The sequence below is a fragment of the Athene noctua genome, chromosome 7 (genome assembly GCF_965140245.1).
Source record: "Athene noctua chromosome 7, bAthNoc1.hap1.1, whole genome shotgun sequence".
Lineage (NCBI taxonomy): Eukaryota > Metazoa > Chordata > Aves > Strigiformes > Strigidae > Athene > Athene noctua.
The window spans coordinates 11,746,597-11,766,696 of NC_134043.1; the positions used below are offsets into that span (position 1 = coordinate 11,746,597).

General features: G+C 40.3%; 1 protein-coding gene across 13 annotated transcripts in view; it reads right to left on the reverse strand.

The window, feature by feature from the left end:
• Nucleotides 1-20,100, reverse strand: part of KALRN (kalirin RhoGEF kinase) — a 524,667-nt gene that overhangs the window by 117,297 nt on the left and 387,270 nt on the right. The window contains exon 1 of one of the 13 annotated variants that reach the window (XM_074910302.1): nucleotides 6,965-6,998. The exons of the other annotated variants lie outside the window; for them this stretch is intronic. The gene's annotated coding sequence lies outside the window, so the exon portion shown is untranslated. Of the gene's footprint in view, nucleotides 1-6,964; nucleotides 6,999-20,100 lie in introns of those variants that run through there. 13 annotated transcript variants of the gene reach the window in all.

The following is a 20,100-nucleotide window of genomic DNA, read 5'->3' on the forward strand; positions in this document are numbered from 1 at the left end:
GAGATCTCGTAGCGTTTAAACAGCAGCTGCAGAATGAAATAAGGTTGCCTTCCTAATGTGACAGAAACATTCAGCCTAGCGTTAAACAAGGAGGACTTTTATATTCTGTAAATACTGAGGAAGCTAAATTTCTGTGCACAGGCACCTACACATTATAAATTTTATATGTGTCTAACTTGCAGCAATTGACATGAAATAACCCCAATGGAAAAGGCTGGCCCAGCTGCCTGAACGCTTCTTAGGTTTTTGCTACAATTTACTCCAGGCCTACAGCTCACCACAAGCAGGAGAAGGCTGGACTAGTTCAGCCATGAACACTAGGGTAGCAAATTTGCAGGTCCAAATTTATTTATTATTATGCATCAAGAGAGAACCTGGCAGTCCTCAAAGAGGATCATGTCCTGGCTATGGAAACAAAACCAAAGGATGTTCAAGGAGCAATAAAATACATTTCACTACAGCTTCTCCACTACCCTTACTGCCAAGCTGTCCCTGGCAGGGATTTTACCCTGTGCAACAATACAAATTTTCCCTTTATTTAAGCACTGGGGCCTGATGCTAAATTCAATCTTATGGGCATAGTCCCTGTGAACCTCCTACGACTACTGATTCCCCTACCTCTTGTTCCTACAATGGTTAAACTTCAGCCAAAGGCTAACTAATTAACTTGAAACAGATGGCTAAGCTGCTTATTTGAGGAGGTTAACATACAAACAGCTAATTTAAAAACAGGTTTAGATCTCAAAATCAATTATTGTTCCCTTTCAGACTGCATGTATTTCTTCTTTGCTTGGCAGCATGGCCACTTTCCAAGTTTTCTTTGTACTTGAAGGTTTCTTGATGGGCACAGAGATCTTATGTGGCAGACAAGCCCTGATATGAAACAGATTTTGAAAGATTTGCTGTAGCGAACAAAGACAGCCCTAGCATTTATGTATCTGGTTTGAGTTAATATTTTTATCCTCTTAGAATACACAAGATTTTTTCTTAAGCTAGGCTTTTCCTTGTACACATGTTTCTTCTGATTTTAGGAACATAAGTTTGTAATACACTGCTTTCAAACAGATGGGATTTTGGAGCCCATCTTGAGGACTACTGCTCACCTTCAGAGAAAGGCAAACTCTAACCCAGCTGTGTACTATTGTCTTTGGGAAAGACAAAATTACTTTCTTTGACTCTTATTAAGATAATTTTAAATCTTACTGCATGACAGCTGGTTCCAACTCATGTGGCATGTAATATTAAAGATGTTTGTTATTACTGAATATAAAAATAGCTAAACACTTTTGTAAAAATAATCTTAGGTTATTAATTAATTGTCCCAGAGAGGTTCACAACTCTTAAGACCTTCAAACCAGCACAGGACTTAAAAACCAGTGCTAACTCTATTCTTACTGAGCAGAGCACAGCATATGCTTAACATTAGGGGCATGTGCTTAATAGGCTCACGAAACAAGCCCTGTTTTATGATTCAGTGCAAGCAATTTGCAGCTCTATATTCATCTTCCTTATGACCAGTAACGTGCCCATGAAATTATGACAGGCCAGTGGCAGGAAACAGAGCACTGGTCTCATCAACGGGGCCATTAGGCTGCACAACCATGGTACACAGCACCAGCCTAGGACAAGCCAACCCACTCCAGCCCCGGTAGCAAGCTCTGGTCAATATTTTCAATCTACAACCAGAGAACAGACGAAGGAAAACCACCACAGCTAATTAAACACCATAGCTATTTAGCATAAAGAAACTATATGCAGGAATAGTACCCACAGATGTTTTTACTACAGATTTACAGTAAGTCCACCACTCCCTGCAGATGTCAACACTCCTGACTCAGAGAACACATTGCCTGCATATATTTTTTATTTAATTACCATGATTTTCAGAAATTTGCTTGGTGGTGCTCAGAGTAGAGTCATTAATCTTCAGTAATCTCTTTGAGCAACAATTTCAACTTTTATGAGCCTGGAGCCCCTCTCTAAAGCAGTGGCTGTATTGTCTGAGCACTGGATTTTATTCAAGGCAGTTGTCATGGCAACGTGATAGGGAGGGGAGAACCCAAACAATAATTGAGCATCAAAGAATTATAAGTGCAGGGAAAATTCAGGACTAGATTCCATATTAAGAGCTATAGGCTGTCCAAACTGCAGATTTTAAAGCTTAGGAAGACTGGTTATTATTCTAAGCTCTCTTGGGGATGGCTGTATTCCAGTAATGTATTATCACTGGTCTGTTCCCATTATAATCCATCCATTTCACTGAAAATGACATGTTTGTGGGGCAGTGGAAAAGCAATCTGAAAAGGAACAATTGCACATCTCTGCTTTTGGTAGAGAAAAGAGAAAGAGGGAGGAGGAAAAAAACGTTATAATCAAAACTGTATTTCAATAGCAAGCCTGGCTGTTGTAAAAATAATAATGGTCTTGGCTAGCCGCTTGTTGTGAAATAATGAACCTTCTGCACCTTTATAATATTATTGCAGGCATTCTATAGAGGACCCTAATAAAAATGGATGGCTAACTAAATGAGAAAAGGCTGCTGCATTGTTTTATAAGGCAATAATCCAGTTCCAGAACACATAAATTGTAAACCCCAAACCAAAGAGTTTATACCAAGAGCACAACACAACTTTATTGTTATTGTTACCCTGTTGCTCTTGTATATGCTGTTACAGATGTGTTTTCAAAATAATTAAAATCTTAGAGTTAGCAACAGAGCAGAGCATAATTATGTCTCAAGAGTGCTGAGTGCCCCAAGCTGTTATGAACCTTTCATATTATGTTCACATGGATTGGTTTTCTGCTTAAAGATGGGAACATACAGATATGGAAACCAAAATAACCTAGCAGAAGACCACTGCTTGGGACATAGATGATCTGCTTCTTATCCAGTGTTTAACTTGGACCACTTCACTCTTCTATATCCCTTCTGTGTCTTGGAAACAGGGACAGTGTCAGTCACCTTTCCATGAGATGGAGTACAAACTTGCATTAGAATTAATGGGTATTTTTTTGCAAGAAACATTCAGTTTGGATTAGCACACTTCTAGCAAGGCAAAAACTACCACAACTTTGGTGAAACCACCAGTCTCCTCAACACCATTGCTAACCCCTCTACCTCCCATGAGTGGCTATATTCTTCCCTCCATGACGAGGAGATCTGCATGTATTAGGGCTTACCTTGTTTATCTACACCAAGCTTGCCAAGCCATTTGGATCAGCAGGCTGTTCTTTTTCCTCCTGACTGCTCACCCAGCTGCAGGTATTAGTGGCACACTTCTATTTTTTCAGCTTCTCATGGATAACTAGTACTCCCCATGGAGCAGAACCAGTGCAGGCCAGCTACCCACAGATCTGGGCTGTGTGGTCAAGTCTCCAGCTACAGTAGAAGGTTTTTCTCAGGGTCAAGCATCTATGAAGTCTCTCAGCCATGTGGATTCTCTAGTAATGTGTGTGTCCATAAATACATGTGTTCATAGTACTGCATTTTTCCTATTTAGAGCAGCTTCTGGGTCTCTCTGCCCATCAAACTGATCAGAAGCTTCTGACAATTTCCTTGAAATTTGTCCAACGAGTACAAAGGTTATTAGAGGGCAGAACACAAACAGATGTGGAAAACATGAAAGAAAACTTTGTTTTCTTAGAAAATTAAGTTTAAAACTTTCTCCTATCATAAGGGTAAGGAAATATCTCTTCATGATTTCCCTACAAACTTGCCTGCCCTATAATAATTCTATTTAAATCTGTCAACTATCCAGGTTTTAATCCATTTAATACAGGTCATGTTTATTTTCTATTGTTCTGCTTTGTTAGTAAAAATATCATGTGGCCCAAATCAAATGCCCACAGAAGCCTATCACTGAGACACTATTTCCTCTATTACTTAAATTATAACCTCATCAGAAAATACGAAGCTAGTTTAATTTTATTGTCTATAAACAGGTGCTAACCAGCATTACTTACATAATCTGGATTTAATCCATTTTTAACTCATGCTCTTTAGTTTCATTGTTATTCCTGGAGTCAGTATATCCGGTTTGCAATTCAGTTGTACTAACTTAAAATGAGACATAGCAGATTTTGAGAATAGCAATCTCTTCATCAAGTCACAGGTGAAGTGGAATGATTTGACACTTACGAATCCTCTTACTGTTTTCACTTTTAGGTCAAATGCAATTTCTGAAGGTTTCTCAGGATCTTCTGTATTATTTATATCTCATGCAGGAATACAGAAACTCATTACTATGTCACTAGAAACCACATCAGTTTTGACTACTGTAGGTTAGACAATTCTAGCATAAAAGACTCTGCTATGGGAACTTGAACAGAAATTGGAAAGCAACTCCCTTAATGGACATGCTAATGCAGCCTATTTGTGACTCAGATCTCTCATCCCATTCCTTCGGGACAGGACTAAATGGTCCTATTATATTAACACCTTCCAAAGGTGTCTTGCGAGGTTAAGGATCACCTATGCATGACAGCTGAACTGTACTTTAATGTTAGACATGAAGCCTAGAGACTGAAAATGACTCATGATGGGTATAACCTTAAGTTGCTTCATCCAAGTACGCAAGCAGAAGCACAGGCGCATGTCTCTTTGCTTGCACACCGCAGTCACGTTTCTCTAATGCTTCCTTTTTTCTGCGACATGCTAGAAGCAATCTGCACAGCCTACGGGATGGAACAGTACTATCAATGATTGCTCAGCACAAATCATTTAGGGCTCTTTTTATAGCTTCAGGGCAAGCAACTTCCACATATACACTATAGCTCTTCTATTGCCTATGAGGCAAGACAGTCTATGCATAATGGCTTGTTTTATTTTATCAATTTCTGATTCAGATTTCTTTGGCTTTATTGTAACCAACTGTCCATGCATTGTAGACATTTAAAAATGCTTCATTCCTAATCTACTCTTAGCTGCCTCTGCAGTAATAACAAAGCATGATCTTGGTCAGTTTGGCACTGGTTAATAGCTGTTGGTGCTTAATCAGTTTTAGCGTATGCTAATTGGGTTAACAAGGTACTAAGTGCTCCAAGGTGTTATGAATGTGTTGTAAAATCAAAAGTTCAGCTGTCAAATGCATTCATTACTCATGGTCTGTAATTTGCTTGCAGCAAGCCAACTCTAAAAGACAGTATTCCAACCATTTGTCCTACTCTTCTGTGAAAGACATTAGCACAACATCCCAAAATGCATCTTTGATACCATTTCATTTCTAGTAAAGGAATCTCAGCCAACAGGTTCCCTGGTATCTTTGGAAGGTGACAGATTCCTCTTCAGCTGCAGCCAGACAATCAAGTCACAGTGGGCCCCTTGCCATGGGTTGCTCTCAGCAGGCTCCTCTCAGGGAAGTAAGACACACTTGGCCACCTGGGCACAGCCAGTCTCCCAGAGGGCTGTGGACCTGGTGGGGCTTTGCCCATTCCTCTGCTCTGTGAGAGACTCCCATCCACTGCTTGGGGCTGTTCCACATGCCCTCACTCCCTGCTCTTTTCCCCATCTCAGCCTCCAGGCTTTATTGCTGTTTCCACTCTCTTGCTCCCCATCTTTTGCTCTTTAGACATGATTCCTCATGCCCACTTCTTGCTACCCAGTCGTAGTGCCTAACAGTGTTTCTGATCTTTGCAAAATACCAACCATGGTCGTCAGACCAAAGGGCTGTCACAGGTACCCTGTGCTCTCCATTTTACAAGTAATCTCAGACAAAACAGTCACATTACTGTTCAAGTCTACAGAACAGATCAGAAAGTCACAGTATCACTTGTTCCCATTGCCCATTTTGCTGAAACATGCCCAATATGTCCACTGACATGAGACACGTTCACTTGATACCTTCTCCTCCTTCTGCTAGTTGTCTCTTACTAAAAATTCACATCCCTTGTTATTTCTGTGGAACTGAAGAACTCATCATTTACCTTCCTCCCTCTTCCTGTTCATTTTCCTTTCCTATTAACACAAAAGCCTGACTCAACAATGACATTTAAGTTGACATTGATTGCTGTGGTATTTGAAGTAAACAAATTAAGATAAACCATATATCTGTGCTTGATTGCACTTGGTGACAAAAAAAATCCCTGCCTGCAGGTTTAACCAAGTTGTATGGACCTGAGTAACTGCACTGGTCATTTCATCCAGCCAAAGCACTGAATGAAATTAAAACTGAATGGCTGGACTAAAACACTTAACTGACTAATCAGCATCAGTGAACAAAGTTACCGGCAACAAAGAGGTTGAATCTTACATCCTAGATGTATGGAGGAATGAAGGATAGGAAATTTCATTTTTCTCTTCAGAAAACTGAAGGAGTAAACCACTGCACACTATGCAGCAGACAGGAGAATAATATATGAATGAGAGATCAAGTAAAGAAACGATCACCCAGTCAAGAGGTTGTTTGCATAAGACAATCACCCAAGAACACACTTTAGTGGAATCTGGAAAGGAGCATACAGAAGATGACTTGTTCTAAGGAACAGCTGACTGTAAATGGTAGCAACTCTTTATGCAATTAACACTCTTCAATGGAAACAGGTGTGACAGCAGGAAGGAAATGTTTAATCTTTGGATCTAAAAACATGACTCTTCCTTGTTTAACTAAAAGATTAGTGTCGGCTCAAAGCCAGTATCAGGCTCAAAACTCTCCAGTTTCAAGCATAAAGGTTCAAAGCAATAACCTGCTTGAGAGGGGAGACAAATTCAGGTCCCACTGAAGTCAGTCCTCACACACTTAAAAGGGACAGGATTTAACCTGGACTCCTAACTGGTTTCCAGAAGTGGAGATGGGAACACACAGGTGTGATGGGCAGCTGAATCCAGGCAGCTCATATGCGCACTTTTACACAATGCTTACATGAGTGAGTTCTGTATTTGCTATACTGCAGTCAATGAAAAAAAAAAAATCTATTCTTTTGCACCAAAAAGATAACTGTGACCAGTTAAACAATGGAAACATCTTACCCCTCAAACAGCTCCTGGAGTAACCACTTGCGTTAGCACATTACACCAACTCATAATGCTGGCTCTAACCTGGCAATGCAAAAAAGTAACTTTGCATACTGACCATAACTTAGCAAACAAAGCACAAAAGATTCAGATCTGACTGACTTCAAAGGTCAATAAATATATGCTCTACATGGAGCTTATATTGTGCTGAATCAAGGCTACCATTCCCTCTCTCTGGCTGCTGCTCGTGAAACAGTCTGGTCACCTACACTATGTGGTGAGTAGAGGATGTGCAATTCAAGCTCCACATGCAATTGCTACTTCCAGCAACTCCTTCCCTCCTGCTCAGCCACCACAGCCCCTGTAACATGCCACTGGGGGAATGGCTGCAGCTGGATAATCTAACACTCCTAACTCTTTTGGTTCCAGAAATTTAAAAGGAATGCTCACAATTTATTTAATCCTAAAATCCATCTTCTTGTAGGAGTTAATAGTCAGATAATACTATGTATAACATTTCAAGCATGGTGCCATTAAGAAAGCATTTAAATAAAAAAGTTTGCAGCAGAAGTTCAAATTCAGTTCCAAGATTCACTTCATTAAAAAACAAACCAATCTATTAATCTCCACTGCTGTATATTTTAAAGACATAAAAAACAGATTCTAAGAGCTTCTGAGCACCATAAGCTGCTTCTGCATTTTGAAAAGAAAGAAGAAATAACATTAACTTGGCTTTTTAAAGGCTTCTCCTTCCTTTGCGTGTTCTCATTCTTACAGCACATTTCATTTGTAACCTGGCATTCAGCCCCACAGAAGAATTTTTCCCAACTCAAAAGGGCTTCCAGGAACAAAACAAGGTTCCTCCTACACTTATAGACTTCTAGTTAAATCTAGAAAGAGTCAAACCAAGTCTTGCCTAGTGCTTTCTTAAGAACATAAAATACCTGGAAAGAAAAGTAGGACTTGGCAACTGATTCTCTCTCAGCCCTCATGGTGGAGTGACGGTGGCTGGCAGCCTCTACAAACCTGAGAGTAAAAGTGATTTGCTCTTCACACAGGTGAATGCAGGTAAGAGCACGACTTCAGCTGGGCCTCAAGCAGTAAGGCAAGAAATTCCATATGAAATTCTATCAACAAAATACTTCCACATGGATTTAGAAAAATCCCTCACAGTTCATTGTCTATCATTTACTATAGTAAACAGTTCATTGCCCTTCAACAAAGAAAAATAGAAAATCTATTTCTGATTTTTGCTGTATGGGTCACATGTTGTGTCACCGCCACGGGATGCCAAGCCTCCCATCAGCTGCTCAAGATTCCGTAGGAATGCTCTCTTCTCCTGGCTTGATAACCTTGCTGCTGGTTGCTTCCATAGCTGCTCAGGCCCAGTTACAGAAAGCTGAATTATTCCTTAATAAAGTTAGGCATTAAACTAAATTAAACTTTTTGACACTAAAATAAGATTCTTAACAAAATTATTGAGTTGAAATTCCAGTCTGGAATGATTATGATCTTGGGAAAATAAGCAGTTGTATCCAGAAATAATTTTGTAGCTCATCTTCATCTTTCAGTGGATCCTACATACACGGACACTAACACTTCTTGAGCAGATAATTTGTTTCTAAATGGGGCAGATATCTAGTCCTTTCCAAAATGGGCCAAATTTCTCTGTCAAAACAGAAATGCAAACCCTATCTGTAAAGGTTTGGCCTAACTAGAGTTTGAATAATGAAAACAGGTACATTTGGCCCACTAATTCAGACCAAACTGAAGGAGGGGAAGACAATGCACACAAATGACATTTTGAATTGTACCACTATAAAGATGTCAGGAAAATCTCTGAACAAGTACTGTTTATTCATTTCCCATAAGAAAGGGTGCCCAGTGGATTCAACATGAAGTGGGACTGAAGTAGAACTTCTCTTCATGTTGGGGCAGCAGTGTGAGCTCTGGCAAATCACATCATTGCTCTGTGACCTGGTTTTCTCAGCCATAAAATGACTCCAACTTCTCTGAAGTAGACGGAGATCTATGAATACAAAACATGAGAGACCTGCCATGCAAATGAAGGCAGTTGCTCTTTTGTTAAAATGGGACTAGCAAAATAGAACAAACAGCAAGTGAGACCTCTCCTGTTAGTAATGTGAAAAAGGTAAAAACTCTTCCTAATTCTGTCATCAGGACTCAGTTAAAACTCACTAAACTGCTAATACCTGCCATGATTTTATTTCATTTTCCTCAATCTTACAAATGCTGCCTTGGGACACTCAGAATCACTCCTTTATGGTCCACCATCAAGAGTTTATCTTAAGGATTTTAAAATCACTTCTCCTTGCTAGACTTATTTTCTCCTCTACAGCACAAAGAAATTTAGCAAGACAAACCCAATCTGTTGTGAATAAAAAGAAAAGCTAGAAAAGTGTTCTAGCTCTTGTGACGGTATTTTGGTATTTTATATTGTTTCCCATGAGGGGAATTATCGCCATTAATGGTGACTGCAAATCCCTGTGTACTGGGACATTAGCTTCCCTTACGCTTGTTACTGAAATGAAAGAAGACAACTAAAATATTACAGAGCTGCTTTATACAGCACTTATCCTATTAAGCCACTTTACATAGGGATGGGATGCCCAGAATAATTCTTTGGGGAATTTATCAGATATAACATTAAGAAATGCAAAGGAAAGCCCTCATTCATTAGGATCTATTTTAGCAGTTACTATATCACTCCTATCAACAAAAAAGCCAGGTTCACGGATGCAAGTGGACACCTTTCAGATCTGCACCCTGGGAGGCACATCCTGGTTCTCCTGAAATGCAGCGGTGCTGCTCTTTCTCTTTCACAGCAACCAAGGACTGGGAACCAGCAAATGGAAAATAAGTTGTATATTTGTTTAGAGGACATCTGCTTTAGACCAGCTCTTCCTGAACTATTTTTATATTACATCCTCACAGGGAAAGTGTTTTGTTCAAAGTCTGGAGGCAAATCCCACTACTACTGAAACAGAACCCTGAGCAGCCAGTGGATTCCTTAAGGGCTGGATGTGGTGTGAAGCTATGAGATGCTCAGAGCCAGATATTCACCTGGTGCACAGTGCACGGTTTCCTTGATCTGAAGAAACAAAGCTGACTTACATTTCATCCTGTTTTCTTTCCATTTCTTCAAATGACTTATCTTTTCTGCCTTGCATCTCTGACCCCAGCAGCTGCCTAACCCAGTGCAACAGCTCTCACCATCCTCTTTCTCCCTCTTCACAGTGCCACGTAACAAATTGCATTTCATCTTCAACAATGTTATATTTTTTGTGGAAATGAACGGCCAAGTGCTCTTAAGTAACACATAGTCATCACACAATGAGAAGGTCATAAAGGAGCAACTCGATGAGCTTGAGAAAGGGTTGATTTCTAAAGTGCTTTCTCAGACCTCAAATTTCTCTCCTAGAAAGCTTCAAGGGGAGAGGTTTCACAAAGGCAAAAGGTACCAAAGGTTCAGTTGCTGGGGGGGGTGTGGGGGGTGGGCAGCAGAACTTCAGGGTTTGAAAAGAGTTTCTTCAAAATAATTGCATGTAGCACTGAGACCAGGACCTCTGAAAGAATACAAAACCTCAGAGATTTCAAAAGACAACCCAGAAAAACAACCCCTGAAGGCCTGATTCACACCTCTGTTATATTTCAGCTGCAGAGGGAGGGGAATTGCAGCCATAGTCTGCTCAGCCATTGCAACAAAAGCCAGAAGGTGATTCATGAACCACAGCCCTCAGCCCCTAACCTGTACCCTGCAGTCAGCAGCTGTTTAAGCCAGTACAAAGCTGGGGGAAGGTGTCCCCTGGCTGGATCTGCTGCTGGGGAGGTATGGGGATAGCAGAGACGGTTCTGTCTGCCTTTCAAGTGCCCCAGCACACACTGGCAGCCTGCACAGTGGAGGATCCTCTGTGATGTGTGATGTAGCTGTGAAGGCAAAGACCAGTCAGCTGAATGACTCTTTTCTTGTTTTATATGTAGCAACAGATATAGAATGTGGCCCTTTACCTTTCTAAGGAGAATCAGTTAAATTCATACAAAAAGCAGCTCTTGCTGCATTATCTGTAGCAAGGCAGAAAGCTAAAGTTTCTCCGTGTGTTTCAATTTACTTTCTCCTCTCTCTATAAATGTCATACTTCTAACTGATGATTTCACAACTCCAACTCCAATTTTAAAGGAACTTCACATGGTTTGGTTAAGGAAAGTGTTCCTTCCCTTGAGTAGAGCGCCTGCTGTCCTTTTCTATTGACTCCTCAAGATCACGCAGTAAATATCAACACTGGAAAACTTTTAGAAGTAATAACGCCAACTGAGGCCTGAGACCTGTGGGGCACAGCTGGTTCCCACCCTCAATTCTTCCTGCAGCCTCTGCAAGCTGAGAAGGCTCAGTACCTCAAGAGATGGTGCCCTAAAGACACAACAACAAACCCAACTGCCTCTTGTGAAAATAAATAACCACCAGCCGACACACAGCTTTTCTCCACGAGAGTGGAAAATACGCATGTGTGGTCCAGCCATGCTCTTTCAGCAAATGTTTGTTTGCAAGTATGGTCAGGAAGTGATGCTGTAGTGTCAGGAAAAATGAACCCAGGGAGAAAAGGGGTTGTGGAGTTGTGCCATACATTTCACACCCCTCTGTTTCTCACCCACACACATTTGAGGAGGGTGAGTTTGATTTTGATTGTTGGTGGGTTATAATTAATGCAAGATCCAAACAGAAAATAAAGTTTGTCTGGATAGCAGCAGCACTGCGATTCTGGAAACCGATGCTTAGGGGAAGCTTTGGATGTCTCTCAGCTGTAGGTTGCCAGTAGCAAGGCATATGTGCAGTTTACAAGGTGGAGAGAATGATGACTCAAAGGCAGGGAAGGGCCTCCTGGGGCACCCTGCAGCAAAATATTTGGCTCCAGAATAAATATTGCTTCAGATCACTGAAAAGATTGTGAGTTTGTGGACTAGCAGAAGCAACCAGAATAGCACCCCCCACGACTCAAAGACTTTTCTTCCCTGCTTGACCTAGGGGTGAGAAGAGGCAAAACTTCACTGGAATCTAAGGGGAAAGTGAAAAGAAAATAATGATACATTGTGTGGCGTGATATCTTCCTCACATCTTACATCTCCATTTCTCATGTAAACTTTCACCTCCCTTATCTGACTGCCCAGCTCTGTGCTTCTCTGTGGCTTGCCCTCCGTGCTCCTCTGCTTCCTTCTCTTGCCTCCCAATGCAGTATCTATGTTCTTGTGATGCTCTGTGGTCCTCTATGATCACAGCTGAACTCAACCAGGTAGCACACAAAGACTGAGGTAGATGTGGTCTTGCTCAAAGAGTTAAAACCAATTAACTCACTGCCTGTCCGGTCTCTTTCACCCATAATCAGGCATTACATCTTTTATGAGGCCATGCTATAAACACCTCTTCCACATGACAATGTGTGAATGAGTTTTATATAGGTTTTATATACGGGTTTGGATGGAGAGACAGTTACCAGCAGGCAGCAAGCTGAAGAGAGGAAAAGTATGAGCTGAGATGGTAACTTGTGGATTTTTCCCAAGAACGAATCACCTCTGGAGGGAGACAAGCAGTCTTGCTGAATCCCCAGGATCTTATAAATTCAGCACACCAAGAGTCAGCCAAATCTGGACAAGGCCACCAGCACACACTAGCATCAACAACTGGTGGTATAACTCAGACTAGATCCAAGAAGGGAATGGCTGCTGCATGCAAATATACATATACACGGAACAAAAAAAGGATCCTTCAGCAGAACTTTTGGACACCTGCCTAAGAGCTACTGCACACAAGTACAACCCTCCACCCCTGAATTAAAGGTATTATAAATATTGTTTGTGATCTGTGTTTTCCTGACTTGATCCCCTATATGAAGAAAAGGGCAACTGTTTCCCTTTGTTCTCCTCTTTTGCACACAGTTTTGTTTTCAATATCAAACTGTTTGCTAGTATTAACCTTGAACTTGGATGATCTCCAATGCTCTCCAACATCCTTGATCAATGAACTTAAAGAGTATTGCTCAAAGTCCTGTTCTTAACACTAATTTCTCATCTCACTTAAACTCTCCTTCCTTTCTAGAAAGTTATTCTGTGTTATCCCTATATGCCCTTTATAGCTGGAACCATGCCGTTCCAAGGTTTTCTAAGTTTCTTGAACAAACCTGGTGCTTTACAGCTAATAAGCATTAACCACACAGAAATGATGAATTCTAAAAGGAAAAAAAAATCTGTGCCAACAAGAAAACATATTGTTCCTCCAGAGGGATATATTTAATATTGTACAGCCAATTCAAACAAACATGCTGTAATCACCAGAATGAAACCTCAGAAACAACTCAAAACAACAGCACAGGATAAATAAATATGAACTCAAGTTCCCTGAAGAACAGGAGGAGAATGATCAGGTTTAGATGAGGAACAGCTTCTTGCTTGCTGACAACATGGAAGGTAGAATATGAGATGAAATAAAAAAATAAAAAAATACTCTTCTTTAAAACAAGTTTTGAATCCTGCCTGCTCCTTTCTTTCTAAACCTAGCACTTCAGATGATCTGGTGCCTGGCCTAAGAATGGCTACAGACAATCCCAGAATACTGATGGACACTTCCTATTCTATTTATGTCCTCATTTTGAGGGGACCATATAATCTATCCACTTTTAATTAACCCTTTTTCCCCTTCTATCAACAGATACATTTGCAAAACCAGCATGACTCTGAGCCAGGAGTATCTATTCCATGTCTGGAGGAGGCTTGTTTACAAAGTGGTGCTTGGACCTTTGAGGTCGCAGGTCTTGGCAAGTACCAGTGTACTCTCATGAGATGTGACAAAGCAGGTAGGTCTGAGGGCAGCCCGAGGAATCACCTCACCACGGTCATAGCCCAGTACTGTCATTCTGTGCTGTGGGAGAAGTACAAGAACATAAGTGATAAGGAACTGTTCAAGAGGAGAAAGGGCAGGAATTAGTGAATAATTTACAGGTCACTGAATGTTAATTTAATAAGAAATAATGGAGAAATGGCCTTTAATGACTTAACAGTTCAGCTTGCACTCTCATTATCGTATATTTAGAGGAGAAAGGAACTCAGTCACTTGATCTCTTAATATATATATTTTTGTCTAACCATTACAGATGGAATCCTGTTGGAAAAAAACACCATTTTTGACTAACATTAATCAATTTTAACTGTTTCACATTCAGTTAAAGATCAGTTTAGATCTAGAAGCTCCTCTGCCATTTGAAGACCAACTCAATTTCTAATGTAACATAAATGTCAACAAATCTGTGACATCTGATTCCTTGAAAATCACAGCACATTTATAAAAGTCGAACAACAGCTGGCCTCTCTTTAGAGTTGAAGACTAGCATATCCTTTAACTCTTCTGTGCAAATCAATAATTTGATTGGATCCTATTTTGAAATCACTTGGGTTGGTGATGTATTTGAAAGAAAGACAAGGATTTTACTGCACTTCCTTCTTATTCTGTTTTGATTGCATCAAACTGATTCACTTAAACATCCCCATAACTTAAACATCCTCTTTCTTTTCAGCAGGCATCAAAGCATCCTTTTTTGTTTGATAATAGATTTATTGTTATGGAGCATAATTTATTTCCTGTCATTTAACACCATAGTGTAGTCCACAGCTGAGTTTCAACCATCTTTGCAAGGGCAGCATTCTGCACCTTATTACTGTACACTTTAAAATGAGAGCCGTCCTTTCTAAGAAGGATCACATTTCTTCAGAAATATCTTGTGACTGAGAGATGCCACATTTGCAATGAATTTAGGATACTTGTTTTATCAACTAAGATGACCTTCAGCTGTATTCATCAGCACATTAGTATAGAATCTGATTTTCACATTGCTTTCAAGAATAGAAAGGAGATACCAAGTGGGCTGCCACAGAAATTATGTATAAATACCCTCACATGAATGTGTTGACCCTTTATATTCATAGCTACAATGTTCTCAGGTGAAGTTCAGCCTGAAGGCATACCATACACTTCTTTTATCAGAGTGACTTGTACTTTCAAATGTTACTGATTTACTTATTTTCCACCAAAAGATGGATTAGACTGAAATGACCTAAAAATAAAAGCACACTGAATGCTGATCCTTATTTCCTAAATGAAAAAAAAAACAAAAAACAAAAACCAACCTATGAAAATCAATAACAAATGTTCTTTATGAAATGAATAGCAACAGAAAAGAAAATTTACAGAAGAATGCACTTTATAAAAGCATGCTTTATCTGTCCTGGGCGTAACTGCCAGTTACACATGGAGGAAAATGCTGGAAAGAAATCTTTGAAGAATCTCTTTCCCTAGGACTGCACTTTCAGGGACTTTCAGTTGGATCTCTTCTCAGCATCTGATCACCCAACTGAATCTGGATTCATATCTGCAATCATTTATACCTGAAAATAAAAAACTGGGAGAGGTGGTAAGAAAATATCTGCTGCTTCTGCACTGATCTGGAAATATACCTGTGAGTGCTGACTCATTACTGTACACAGACCACCAGAGGAATGGCTTTCCTTCAGGGACAGAATTGTGTCCAAACATTTTGAGAGCAGAGGTCTCGCTAAAGCTCAAATAGCACCTTCAGAAATCCCAGCTGAGATATTTAAGATAGATAGCAAATTTCACACATACCTTTTATGAAGCTATTTTCCAGAAATATTATGCAATGAACAATATGATTTCTAGTTCCATGGACACTACCGATGTTCCACATTTCCAGATATTAAATTTGTCCATGAAATGAAAGCACAGGCTGCTCCACAGTCAGCAAACTCTCCTTAAGCAGAAAATTTCCATAGGCAGCTTGGGATTTTTTTTTTTTTTTCAAGAGTGCATTAAGCACATTAGAAACAATTACTTTGGAGTTAAAACTTTTTTGATATCATATAATTAAAAATCTAACACTATCCATATTATTTTAAATCTCCTTTGAGTTGAGAAAGAAAGAACCTGTTACAAAGCTCGTGCCTTCTTTCCTTTGCTTTGGCTTTGCTACATTTTCAAAGCGATGAAGCCAGGGTTGTGTGAAGCACTCTAATCTCTTGGTAAATTCTGGCTAAAATTCAACTATCAGATAAGAAAAGGGGGCCTTTGGTGAAAGTCATTCAGTGTCATCATCTCTTAGGTAGCTGCGGGAGGAATCGTCCAGCCATGCAGCACAGTAAGAAATGGGTAAGGTTCCACTATATGGTTAGGACTTAGAGAACGTTCCCTGAGCAATTACTATGAAGTTTGCAAGTGCTTCCAACATGTATCATATTTTAAAAGCAGCTGCTCATATTTTACTTTGTTTTTCAACAGAATACATATCCCTTTTCCGAGAAAGCTCTTTAAAACAAGACAGCCTGTCTTTAGTGCCACCTCCACCCACAGCTGCAACAAATACTTGCTGGCAACAACAGAAAGGAAAAGTCCCTACTCTCAGCAACACTTGCACCCTTGACAGGTCACTTCTCAGATGTAAACCTCTTGACCACCTACTTGTTACATTTAGGAACAGGTGCTGGAAAAGACAGAGAACATGTAATTCAAGTCAGGATTAAACCTGGCTGAAAACTGAGGATGGTAAGAATTACTTTCACCCTTGTCTTGAAATCTGGTTCCAATCCAGGGAAGACCAAAGTCCATTTTTCCTAAGTTCTCAGAGATAAAAAGGGTCAAAGGCTCCAGAATTATCCTGGGCAATTTGTGTTGTTGGCAGTGCCAGCATTAATAGCTGTGCTGAGGAGCTGGACACCCTGTGCTACATGCATTATAAATTCAAAACAAAGAACTGTCAACTGACTCTGCTTGTAGATGACAGGTGGGTAAATTCCTGTAAAGCTACAAGTCACAGTGACCAGTGCACAGAGAAAAAAAGGCAATGTGAGACCTATCATCAAAGTCACCCAAACAGAGATTAAGTTATATCAAGGCAGAGCATAGGCCTAGAAATTACTCACTCTCTAGGCAAGGGATGTTTTAACTCTCTGAGCAAGGGATGTTATAACTACTTGGATCACATCTCGGGTTCAGAATTTTCTGTGAGTGCTCATGCAACTTTGCACAATGAGTCAAATAAGGTGCGTGTAGCACTTCAGTCCTGGGATGACCTAATTTGGAAATCTAACTAATTTAAACCTTGCCTGATTAAGTGTGTTATATTTCACTCCAAGAGCCTTACCTTTTTTTTTTTTTTTTTTCCCCCCAAAGACTAAAAAATCTCGAATGGAGACAGGCAAGTATAGCTCTGCAATTCAAAAGCTGGAACATTTCATGATGCTGGCAGTGCTGCATTCCTGATATGAAATACAGGAAGCAAAGGGAAAATCCTTACTTATACTTAGGAAAGAGAGAGAAGAAAAACGTGCCACAGAAATATTACTGAGCATGAAGGATTAGAAAGGCAAGTTCCTGTCAAAGAAGGCATTGCCAGCAGAGATAAAGCAGTCTTATTTTATCAGTTCCAGGTGTCACTTCAACGACCTCAGTTTCAGGGAACCATTCACAGAAAAAAAACCTGATACATATATTTCTATATTTTTCCCAGGGAAGAGTTGAATTTACAGGGGTCCTAGCCAAGATTCAGAGCAAGAATTAAGAAGCAGTCTCCCAAAGCCTAAGGAAATGTTAAGAAACTGCCTAAGGAAATGTTAAGAGAAAGAGAGGTGTCAACTCCTGGGTGAACAATTTATTTCCTTTATAAGGAAAACATTTTGCTACTACATGACAGTACCTTGAAAAGAGTTAATAACCTATAGCTAGTGAGCACTCAAGATGGCTAATTAAAGTGCCAAAATGTTTTATGTCAGGTTTTCTTTTGATAGTTATCATATTCTCTTTTCCACAGGCGAGGGCAGTAAGAACTCAGTGTGACAACTGCACTGATGGTAGGCAGAATCCAAGTGATAGAAATATATCCTCTGGAGTCATAATTCACTCCTCTTTCTTTATCATATCTTTACAGAAAAAAAAAAATCACTTATCAGTCAGCAGTCATTTTCTATTACATAAATTTAATTTTGCTTGTGATACCACTATTTATCAGTCACTATAAGGGAGCAGCACTCCAGACAGTACACTTCTGAATTCTGGCACATTGCTTGCCTGGACAGGATCAGTGTAGAATAACCACACAATACTTACATAAATCAGACCAAATCAATCCCTTCCATTGCCCATTAGGAACTCACAGTTGTTTAATCTAATTTACTGAGAGTAAAATATGTAGGTTGGAGGAATAAATCCCAAGTCAATGCTCAGCCTCAACTGGCAGACAACTCTCTATTCATCCCCTTTCACAGGGCTCCAGAAAACACGAAGATTTCTAAAGAAATACTCCAGATTCTGTATTTAAATTACTATCCGCTTCACCACCCACTCCATATTCCCATGATCATGCTCTCCTTTAGCTCTATCATAGTCAGAGTTTACATCATACCTTCCAACTTCCTTCACATCAGCTACAAGCTATAGCAGCCATTAAACATAAGCAGAGTGAATTTTCAGAAACAGGTCTTTTTTATTCTGTTCAGTCCCGCTGATCAAGTAGTGTGTAGATTCCAGTCCACAGTGGTACATGTTTTGACCATACACAAGCACTGTTGGGGGTCAACAGCCCTTGTCTCTTGAAATTACTCCAGTTCTGCAGTAGAAACGTGTCTTGCACTAACTCTATACTGAACTCACTGGCAGAGATGGAAAAGGACAGAACTCGGATCACGGGATGCACACATCATGCCATAATAATGCCAGAGGGATAGAGGGCTTGGATCTCTAGCTGTATAAATATTTTGTAGGAGCCTAGAGATGATTTAAACCCCTATACTACCAGGAGTTCAAAGGAAAAAAATGCTTCAGGAAAGTAAAGTATACAACTGAAAGCTACAGAATATTTTAACAGCATTGAAGAGAGACAGAGATCTGCTATATAGTTTTAGTTCCACTTGGTATATCAGTTCCCTTGCTGAGAAACTAAGTAGAAATCAGTCTTAGTGAGAGTGTTCTTGTTAGCAGAATTAATTGCCTTATGGTACTGTTTTTAATTTATCTGTGCCTTTAATTCTCCTCTCTGAAAATGAGGATCTCTCATTTTTATCCCAGGTCTACATTCTGTATTTGACAAAGTAATATTTCATATTGACATCAATTCTTTAAAATGTTTTTTTCCTTAGGTTGATGTTCTTATTTCAAGAGGATTTAAATGGAAAGATTATTAACATTTATTTATTTTGTAGCAAATGCTTTCATTTTTTAATTAAGCTTTTCCAAGCCATTCCACCTTTGAGAGGAGCCTTAGGCTTTCTGCTGATTCCAGGCCAGTCTGACAGCACAGAAGTATGTTATTAGTATCAAAAGCACAGAAATCTCTGGTGGGATCAGTTTTATGATCCAGGCAGAGCTCATATGCAATGCCGGTAGTAGCAAGGATCACCGTCTCAGTGCTAGTTCTGCTTTCAGGTGACTAGAGAGCTGACCTTGCATGTAAATACAAATTTGCAACTAGATCCTACTCAAGTGCCTGTGCCTTCATGTCATAGAATCATAAAATGGTTTGGGTTGGAAGGGACCTTAAAGATCATCCAGTTCCAACCCGTGGCAGGGACACCTTGCACTAGCCCAGGTTGCCCAAAGCCCCGTCCAACCTGGCCTTGAACACTGCCAGGGAGGGGGCAGCCACAGCTTCTCTGGGAAACCTGTGCCAGGGCCTTGCCACCCTCACAAGAAAGAATTTTTTCCTTATGTCTAATCTAAATCTACCCTCTTCCAGATTAAAACCACTACCCTCTTATCCTATCCTTACACTCCCTGATGCAGAGTCCCTCCCCATCTTTCCTGTAGCCCCTTGAAGTACTGGAAGGCCGCTATAAGGTCTCCCAGAGCCTTCTCTTCTCCGGGCTGAACACCCCCAACTCTCTCAGCCTGTCCTCACAGGGGGGTGCTCCAGCCCCCTCAGCATCTTTGTGGCCTCCTCTGGACCCACTTGAAGAGGTCCATGTCCTTCTTCTGTTGGTGCCCCCAGAGCTGGACACAGCACTGCAGAGGGGGGGGTCTCATGAGAGTGGAGTAGAGGGGGAGAATCCCCTCCCTCGACCTGCTGGCCACACTTCTCTTGATG